This window comes from Calliopsis andreniformis, unplaced genomic scaffold, assembly GCF_051401765.1.
Source record: "Calliopsis andreniformis isolate RMS-2024a unplaced genomic scaffold, iyCalAndr_principal scaffold0123, whole genome shotgun sequence".
NCBI lineage: Eukaryota > Metazoa > Arthropoda > Insecta > Hymenoptera > Andrenidae > Calliopsis > Calliopsis andreniformis.
In genome coordinates, this window is record NW_027480532.1 from 1,144,780 (window position 1) to 1,155,192 (window position 10,413).

Here is a 10,413-nt window from a genome sequence, read left to right on the forward strand (position 1 = left end):
CAATCCTCAACACCCAATCCTCAATCTTCAATCCTCAATCCTCAATTCTCAGACCTCAACCCTCAATCTTCAATCCTCAATACTCAATCTGCAACGCTCAATCCTCAGTCCTCAATCCTCAATCCTCATTCTTCAATCCTCAATACCCAATCCTCAATCTTCAATCCTCAATCCACAATCCTCAATCCTCAATCCTCATTCTTCAATCCTCAACACCCAATCCTCAATCTTCAATCCTCAATCCTCAATTCTCAGACCTCAATCCTCAATCTTCAATTCTCAATACTCAATCTTCAATCCTCAATCCTCAATCCTCAATCCTCAATCCTCATTCTTCAATTCTCAACACCCAATCCTCAATCTTCAATCCTCAATCCTCAATCCTCAATTGTCAATCCTCAGTCCTCAATCCTCAGACCTCAAACATAAATACTCAACCCTCAGTCCTCGTCCTCAATCCACAACACTCAATCCTCGAGCCTCAATCGTCAAGACTCAATACTCAATCTTCAATCCTCCATTCTCAATCCTCAATCCTCAATCCTCCATCCTCAATCCTCAATCCTCCATCCTCAATCGTCAGGCTTCAATCCTCAATACCCAATCCTCAGTCTTCAATCTTCAATCCTCAGTCCTCAATTCTCAATCCTCAATCCTCAGTCCTCAGACCTCAAACCACAATCCGCAACCCTCAGCCCTCATCCTCATTCCTCAATCCTCAATCGTCAATCATCAATCCTCAATCCTCAACCCTCAATCCTCAATGTTCAATCCTCAATACCCAACCCTCAGTCTTCAATCCTCAATCCTCAATCCTCAATCTTCAGTCCTCAATCCTCAGTCCTCAAACCTCAATTCTGAATCCTCAATCCTGAATCCTCAATCTTCAGCCCTCAGTCCTCAACAATCAGTTGATATTCCTCGATCCTCAGTAGAATATCCTCAATTCACAGCTTTCAATACTCAATACTCAATCTGCAATCCTCCAACCTGTATCCACAAACATCAATTTTCACCACTCAACCCTCAGCACTCATTCCTCAACGTTCAATCCTCAATCCTCAATTCTCAATCTTCGATCCTCAATACTGAATCTTCAATCCTCAACTCTCAATCCTCAATCCTCAATCCTCAACCCTTATTCTTCAATCCTCAGTACCCAATCCTCAATCTTCAATCCTCAATCCTCAATCCTCAATTCTCAATCCTCAATCCTCAATCCTCAATCCTCAGACCTGAAACATCAATATTCAACCCTCAGTCCTCGTCCTCAATCCACAAACCTCAATCCTCAATCCTCAATCTTCAATCATCAATATTCAATCTTCAATCCTCAATCCTCAATCCTCAATCCTCAATCCTCAATCCTCAATCTTCAATTCTCAATACTTAGTCTTCAATACTCAATCCTCAATACTCAAACCTCAATCCTCAATCTTCAATCCTCAATACCCAATCCTTAATCTTCAATCCTCAAACATCAATCCTCAGTTCGCAATCCTCAATCCTCAATCCTCTGACCTCAGGCATCAATACTCAACCCTCAGTCCTCGTCCTCAATCCACAACCCTCAATCCTCAATCCTCAACCTTCATTCATCAATATTCAACCTTCTATCCTCAATCCTCAACCCTCAATCTTCAATCCTCAATCTTCAATACTCAATCTGCAATACTCAATCCTCAATCCTCAATCCTCAATCCTCAATCCTCAATCCTCAATCCTCATTCTTCAATCCTGAATACCCAATCCTCAATTCTCAATCCTCAATCCTCAATCCTCAGTCCTCAATACTCAACAATCAGTCCTCAATTCTCAATACTCAATCCTCAAGCCTCAATCTTCAATCCTCAATACTCAATCTTCAATCCTCAATCCTCAATCCTCAATCTTCAATGCTCAATCCTCAATCCTCAATCCTCAACCCTCAATCTTCAATACTCAATCCTCAATCGTCGATCCTCAATCCCCAATCCTCAATCTTCAATCCTCAATCCTCAATCCTCAATCCTCAATCCTCAATCCTCAATCCTCAACCCTCAATCTTCAATTCTCAATACTCAGTCTTCAATACTCAATCCTCAATACTCAAACCTCAATCCTCAATCTTCAATCCTCAATACCCAATCCTCAATCTTCAATCCTCAATACCCAATCCTCAATCTTCAATCCTCAAACTTCAATGCTCAGTTCGCAACCCTCAATCCTCAATCCTCAATCCTCAACCCTCAATGTTGAATCCGCAATACCCAATCCTCAATCTTCAATCCTCAATCCTCAGTCCCCAAACGTCAAACCTCAATCTTCAATCCTCAATACTCAATCTTCAATCCTCAAAACACAGTCCTCAATCTTCAATCCTCAATCCTCAATCCTCAATTCTCAATCCTGAATCCTCAATCCTCAGACCTCAAACATCAATACTCAACCCTCAGTCCTCGTCCTCAATTCACAACAATCAATCCTCAATCCTCATTCTTCAATCATCAATATTCAATCTTCAGTCCTCAATCCTCAATCCTCAATCCTCAATCCTCAATCCTCAATGTTGAATTCGCAATACCCAATCCTCAATCTTCAATCCTCAATCCTCAATCCTCAACCCTCAATCCTCAATAATCAACCCTCAATCCTCAGTCCTCAAACCTCAATCCTCAATACTCAATCTTCAATCCTCAATCCTCAATCGTCATTCGTCAATCCTCATTCTTCAATCCTCAATACCCGATCCTCAATCTTCAATCTTCAACCCTCAATCCTCCACTCTCAATCCTCAACCCTCAATCCTCAGACCTCAAACCTCAATCCTCAACCCTCAGCCCTCATCCTCAATCCTCAATCCTCAATCTTCAATCCTCAATCCTCAATCCTCATGCCTCAATCCAAAATCCTCAATCCTCAGTCATCAAACCTCAATCCTGAATCCTCAATCCTGAATCCTCAATCTTCAGACCTCAGACCTGAACAATCAGATGTCAATCCTCAATCCTCAATAGAATATCATCAATTCACAGTTTTCAATACTCAATACTCGATCTTCAATCCTCAATCCTCAATCCTCAATCCTCAATCCTCAATCCTAAATCGTCAGTCTTCAATCCTCAGTACTCAATCTTCAATCGTCAATCCTCAATCCTCAATCCTCAAACCTCATTCTACAATCCTCAATACCCAATCCTCAATCTTCAATCCTCAATCCTCAATCCTCAATACTCAATCCTCAATCCTCAGTCCTCAGTCCTCAAACCTCAATCCTCAACCCTCAGCCCTCATCCTCAATCCTCAATCCTAAATTCTCAATCCTCAAACCTCAAACCTCAATCCTCAACCGTCAGTCCTCGTCCTCAATCCTCAACCCTCAATCCTCAATCCTCAGTCCTCAATCTTCAATCCTCAATACTCAATATTCAATCCTCAATCCTCAATCCTCAATCCTCAATCCTCAGTTTTCAATCCTCAATCCTCAATCCTCAATCCTCAATCCTCATTCTTCAATACTCAATACCCAATCCTCAGTCTTCAATCCTCAATCCTCAATCCTCAATTCTCAATCCCCAATCCTCAGTCCTCAGTCCTCAAACCTCAACCCTCAACCCTCAGCCATCATCCTCAATTCTCAATCCTCAATCCTCAATCCTCAATCTTCAATCCTCAATACTCAATCTTCAATAATCAATCCTCAATTCTCAATCCTCAATACCCAATCCTCAATCTTCAATCTTCAATCATCAATACTCAGTCTTCAATCCTCAATCCTCAATCCTCAATCCCCAATCCTCATTCTTCAATCCTCAATACACAATCCTCAATCTTCAATCCTCAATCCTCAATCCTCAATCCTCAATCCTCAGGCCTCAAACATCAATACTCAACCCTCAGTCCTCGTCGTCAATCCACAACAATCAATCCTCAATCCTCATTCTTCAATTATCAATATTCAATCTTCAGTCCTCAATCCGCAATCCTCAATCCTCAATCCTCAATCCTCAATCCTCAATGTTCAATCCGCAATACCCAATCCTCAATCTTCAATCCTCAATCCTCAATCCTCAATCCTCAATCCTCAATCCTCAATCCTCAATCCTCAATCTCCAGTCCCCAATAATCAATCTTCAATCCTCAATCCTCAATCCTCAATCCTGAATCCTCAATTCTCAATCCCCAATCTCCAATCCTCAATACTCAGTCTTCAATCCTCAATCGTCAATCCTCAATCCTCATTCTTCAACCCTCAATACCCATTCCTCAATCTTCAATCCTCAATCCTCAATCCTCAATTCTCAATCCTCAATCCTCAATCCTCAGACCTCAAACATCAATACTCAACCCTCAGTCCTCGTCCTGAATCCACAACCATCAATCCTCAATCCTCAATCTTCAATCATCAATATTCAATCTTCAGTCCTCAATCCTCAATCCTCAATACTCAATCCTCAATCCTCAATGTTCAATCCGCAATACCCAACCCTCAATCTTCAATACTCACCACTCAATCCTCAAACTTCAATCCTCGATCCTCAATCCTCAATCCTCAGTCCTCAAAAGTCAAACCTGAATCCTCAACCCTGAATCCTCAAACTTCGGAACTCAGTCCTCTACAATCAGTTGTCAATTCTCAATCCTCAATAGAATATAATCAATTCACAGTTTTCAATACTCAATACTCAATCTGCAATCTTCAAATCTCTGTCCACAAACATCAATTCTCATCATTCAACCGTCAACACTCAGTCCCCAATCCTCAATCTTCAACACTCAATCCTCAATCCTCAATCCTCAATCGCCAATCCTCAGGCCTCATCCTCAATCCTCAATCCTCAATCTTCAATCCTCAATCCTCAATCCTCATGCCTCAATCCTCAATCCTCAATCCACAATCCTCAATCCTCAATCCTCACTCTTCAATCCTCAACACCCAATCCTCAATCTTCAATCCTCAATCCTCAATTCTCAGACCACAATCCTCAATCTTCAATCCTCAATACTCAATCTTCAATCCTCAATACTCAATCCTCAATCATCAATCTTCAATCCTCAATACTCAATCTTCAATAATCAATCCTCAATTCTCAATCCTCAATACCCAATCCTCAATCTTCAATCTTCAATCATCAATACTCAGTCTTCAATCCTCAATCCTCAATCCTCAATCCCCAATCCTCATTCTTCAATCCTCAATACACAATCCTCAATCTTCAATCCTCAATCCTCAATCCTCAATCCTCAATCCTCAGGCCTCAAACATCAATACTCAACCCTCAGTCCTCGTCGTCAATCCACAACAATCAATCCTCAATCCTCATTCTTCAATTATCAATATTCAATCTTCAGTCCTCAATCCGCAATCCTCAATCCTCAATCCTCAATCCTCAATCCTCAATGTTCAATCCGCAATACCCAATCCTCAATCTTCAATCCTCAATCCTCAATCCTCAATCCTCAATCCTCAATCCTCAATACTCAATCCTCAATCCTCAGTCCTCAAACCTCAAAGCTCAATCTTCAATCCTCAATACTCAATCTTCAATCCTCCGTCCTCAATCCTCAACACTCAATCCTCAACCCTCAATCGTCCGGCTTCAATCCTCAATACTCAATCTTCAATCCTCAATCCTCAATCTTCATTCGTCAATCCTCATTCTTCAATCCTCAATACCCAATCCTCAATCTTCAATCTTCAACCCTCAATCCTCAACTCTCAATCCTCAACCCTCAATCCTCAGACCTCAAACCTCAATCCTCAACTCTCAGCCCTCATCCTCAACACCCAATCCTCAATCTTCAATCCTCAATCCTCAATTCTCAGACCTCAACCCTCAATCTTCAATCCTCAATACTCAATCTGCAACGCTCAATACTCAGTCCTCAATCCTCAATCCTCATTCTTCAATCCTCAATCCTCATTCTTCAATTCTCAACACACAATCCTCAATCTTCAATCCTCAATCCTCAATTCTCAGAACTCAACCCTCAATCTTCAATCCTCAATACTCAATCTGCAACCCTCAATCCTCAGTCCTCAATCCTCAATCCTCATTCTTCAATCCTCAATACCCAACCTTCAATCTTCAATCCTCAATCCACAATCCTCAATCCTCAATCCTCACTCTTCAATCCTCAACACCCAATCCTCAATCTTCAATCATCAATCCTCAATTCTCAGACCACAATCCTCAATCTTCAATCCTCAATACTCAATCTTCAATCCTCAATACTCAATCCTCAATCCTCAATCTTCAATCCTCAATACTCAATCTTCAATAATCAATCCTCAATTCTCAATCCTCAATACCCAATCCTCAATCCTCAATCTTCAATCATCAATACTCAGTCTTCAATCCTCAATCCTCAATCCTCAATCCCCAATCCTCATTCTTCAATCATCAATACACAATCCTCAATCTTCAATCCTCAATCCTCAATCCTCAATTGTCAATCCTCAGTCCTCAATCCTCAGACCTCAAACATAAATACTCAACCCTCAGTCCTCGTCCTCAATCCACAACACTCAATCCTCGAGCCTCAATCGTCAAGACTCAATACTCAATCTTCAATCCTCCATTCTCAATCCTCAATCCTCAATCCTCTATCCTCAATCCTCAGTCCTCCATCCTCAATCGTCAGGCTTCAATCCTGAATACCCAATCCTCAGTCTTCAATCTTCAATCCTCAGTCCTCAATTCTCAATCCTCAATCCTCAATCCTCAGTCCTCAGACCTCAAACCACAATCCGCAACCCTCAGCCCTCATCCTCATTCCTCAATCCTCAATCGTCAATCCTCAATCCTCAATCCTCAACCCTCAATCCTCAATGTTCAATCCTCAATACCCAACCCTCAGTCTTCAATCCTCAATCCTCAATCCTCAATCTTCAGTCCTCAATCCTCAGTCCTCAAACATCAATTCTGAATCCTCAATCCTGAATCCTCAATCTTCAGCCCTCAGTCCTCAACAATCAGTTGACATTCCTCGATCCTCAGTAGAATATCCTCAATTCACAGCTTTCAATACTCAATACTCAATCTGCAATCCGCCAACCTGTATCCACAAACATCAATTTTCACCACTCAACCCTCAGCACTCATTCCTCAATGTTCAATCCTCAATCCTCAACTCTCAATCTTCGATCCTCAATACTGAATCTTCAATCCTCAACTCTCAATCCTCAATCCTCAATCCTCAACCCTTATTCTTCAATCCTCAGTACCCAATCCTCAATCTTCAATCCTCAATCCTCAATCCTCAATGCTCAGTCCTCAATCCTCAATCCTCAATCCTCAGACCTGAAACATCAATATTCAACCCTCAGTCCTCGTCCTCAATCCACAAACCTCAATCCTCAATCCCCAATCTTCAATCATCAATATTCAATCTTCAATCCTCAATCCTCAATCCTCAATCCTCAATCCTCAATCCTCAATCTTCAATTCTCAATACTCAGTCTTCAATACTCAATCCTCAATACTCAAACCTCAATCTTCAATCTTCAATCCTCAATACCCAATCCTCAATCTTCAATCCTCAAACTTCAATCCTCAGTTCGCAATCCTCAATCCTCAATCCTCTGACCTCAGGCATCAATACTCAACCCTCAGTCCTCGTCCTCAATCCACAACCCTCAATCCTCAATCCTCAACCTTCATTCATCAAAATTCAACCTTCTATCCTCAATCCTCAACCCTCAATCTTCAATCCTCAATCCTCAATTCTCAATCTGCAATACTCAATCCTCAATCCTCAATCCTCAATCCTCATTCTTCAATCCTGAATACCCAATCCTCAATTTTCAATCCTCAATCCTCAATCCTCAGTCCTCAATACTCAACAATCAGTCCTCAATTCTCAATACTCAATCCTCAAGCCTCAATCTTCAATCCTCAATCCTCAATCTTCATTCATCAATATTCAACCTTCTATCCTCAATCCTCAACCCTCAATCTTCAATCCTCAATCCTCAATACTCAATCTGCAATACTCAATCCTCAATCCTCAATCCGCAATTCTCATTCTTCAATCCTGAATACCCAATCCTCAATTTTCAATCCTCAATCCTCAATCCTCAGTCCTCAATACTCAACAATCAGTCCTCAATTCTCAATACTCAATCCTCAAGCCTCAATCTTCAATCCTCAATACTCAATCTTCAATCCTCAATCCTAAATCCTCAATCTTCAATGCTCAATCCTCAATCCTCAATCCTCAATCTTCAATCCTCAATCTTCAATCCTCAATACTCAATCTTCAATCCTCAATCCTCAATCCTCAATCCTCAATCCTCAATCCTCAGTCCTCAACCGTCAATCTTCAATCATCAATACTCAGTCTTCTATACTCAATCCTCAATCCTCAATCCTCAATGCTCAATCCTCATTCTTCAATCCTCAATACACAATCCTCAATCTTCAATCCTCAATCCTCAATCCTCAATCCTCAGACCTCAAACATCAATACTCAACCCTCAGTCCTCGTCCTCAATCCTCAATCTTCAATCCTCAATCCTCAATCCTCAATTCTCAATCCTCAATCCTCAATCCTCAGACCTCAAACATCAATACTCAAACCTCAGTCCTCGTCCTCAATACACAACCATCAAACCTTAATCCTCAATATTCAATCATCGATATTCAATCTTCAGTCCTCAATCCTCAATCCTCAATCCTCAATCCTCAATCCTCAATGTTCAATCCGCAATACCCAATCCTCAATCTTCAATCCTCAATCCACAATCCTCAATCCTCAATCCTCATTCTTCAATCCTCAACACCCAATCCTCAATCTTCAATCCTCAATCCTCAATTCTCAGACCTCAACCCTCAATCTTCAATCCTCAATACTCAATCTGCAACGCTCAATCCTCAGTCCTCAATCCTCAATCCTCATTCTTCAATCCTCAATACCCAATCCTCAATCTTCAATCCTCAATCCACAATCCTCAATCCTCAATCCTCATTCTTCAATCCTCAACACCCAATCCTCAATCTTCAATCCTCAATCCTCAATTCTCAGACCTCAATCCTCAATCTTCAATTCTCAATACTCAATCTTCAATCCTCAATCCTCAATCCTCAATCCTCAATCCTCATTCTTCAATTCTCAACACCCAATCCTCAATCTTCAATCCTCAATCCTCAATCCTCAATTGTCAATCCTCAGTCCTCAATCCTCAGACCTCAAACATAAATACTCAACCCTCAGTCCTCGTCCTCAATCCACAACACTCAATCCTCGAGCCTCAATCGTCAAGACTCAATACTCAATCTTCAATCCTCCATTCTCAATCCTCAATCCTCAATCCTCCATCCTCAATCCTCAATCCTCCATCCTCAATCGTCAGGCTTCAATCCTCAATACCCAATCCTCAGTCTTCAATCTTCAATCCTCAGTCCTCAATTCTCAATCCTCAATCCTCAGTCCTCAGACCTCAAACCACAATCCGCAACCCTCAGCCCTCATCCTCATTCCTCAATCCTCAATCGTCAATCATCAATCCTCAATCCTCAACCCTCAATCCTCAATGTTCAATCCTCAATACCCAACCCTCAGTCTTCAATCCTCAATCCTCAATCCTCAATCTTCAGTTCTCAATCCTCAGTCCTCAAACCTCAATTCTGAATCCTCAATCCTGAATCCTCAATCTTCAGCCCTCAGTCCTCAACAATCAGTTGATATTCCTCGATCCTCAGTAGAATATCCTCAATTCACAGCTTTCAATACTCAATACTCAATCTGCAATCCTCCAACCTGTATCCACAAACATCAATTTTCACCACTCAACCCTCAGCACTCATTCCTCAACGTTCAATCCTCAATCCTCAATTCTCAATCTTCGATCCTCAATACTGAATCTTCAATCCTCAACTCTCAATCCTCAATCCTCAATCCTCAACCCTTATTCTTCAATCCTCAGTACCCAATCCTCAATCTTCAATCCTCAATCCTCAATCCTCAATTCTCAATCCTCAATCCTCAATCCTCAATCCTCAGACCTGAAACATCAATATTCAACCCTCAGTCCTCGTCCTCAATCCACAAACCTCAATCCTCAATCCTCAATCTTCAATCATCAATATTCAATCTTCAATCCTCAATCCTCAATCCTCAATCCTCAATCCTCAATCCTCAATCTTCAATTCTCAATACTTAGTCTTCAATACTCAATCCTCAATACTCAAACCTCAATCCTCAATCTTCAATCCTCAATACCCAATCCTTAATCTTCAATCCTCAAACATCAATCCTCAGTTCGCAATCCTCAATCCTCAATCCTCTGACCTCAGGCATCAATACTCAACCCTCAGTCCTCGTCCTCAATCCACAACCCTCAATCCTCAATCCTCAACCTTCATTCATCAATATTCAACCTTCTATCCTCAATCCTCAACCCTCAATCTTCAATCCTCAATCTTCAATACT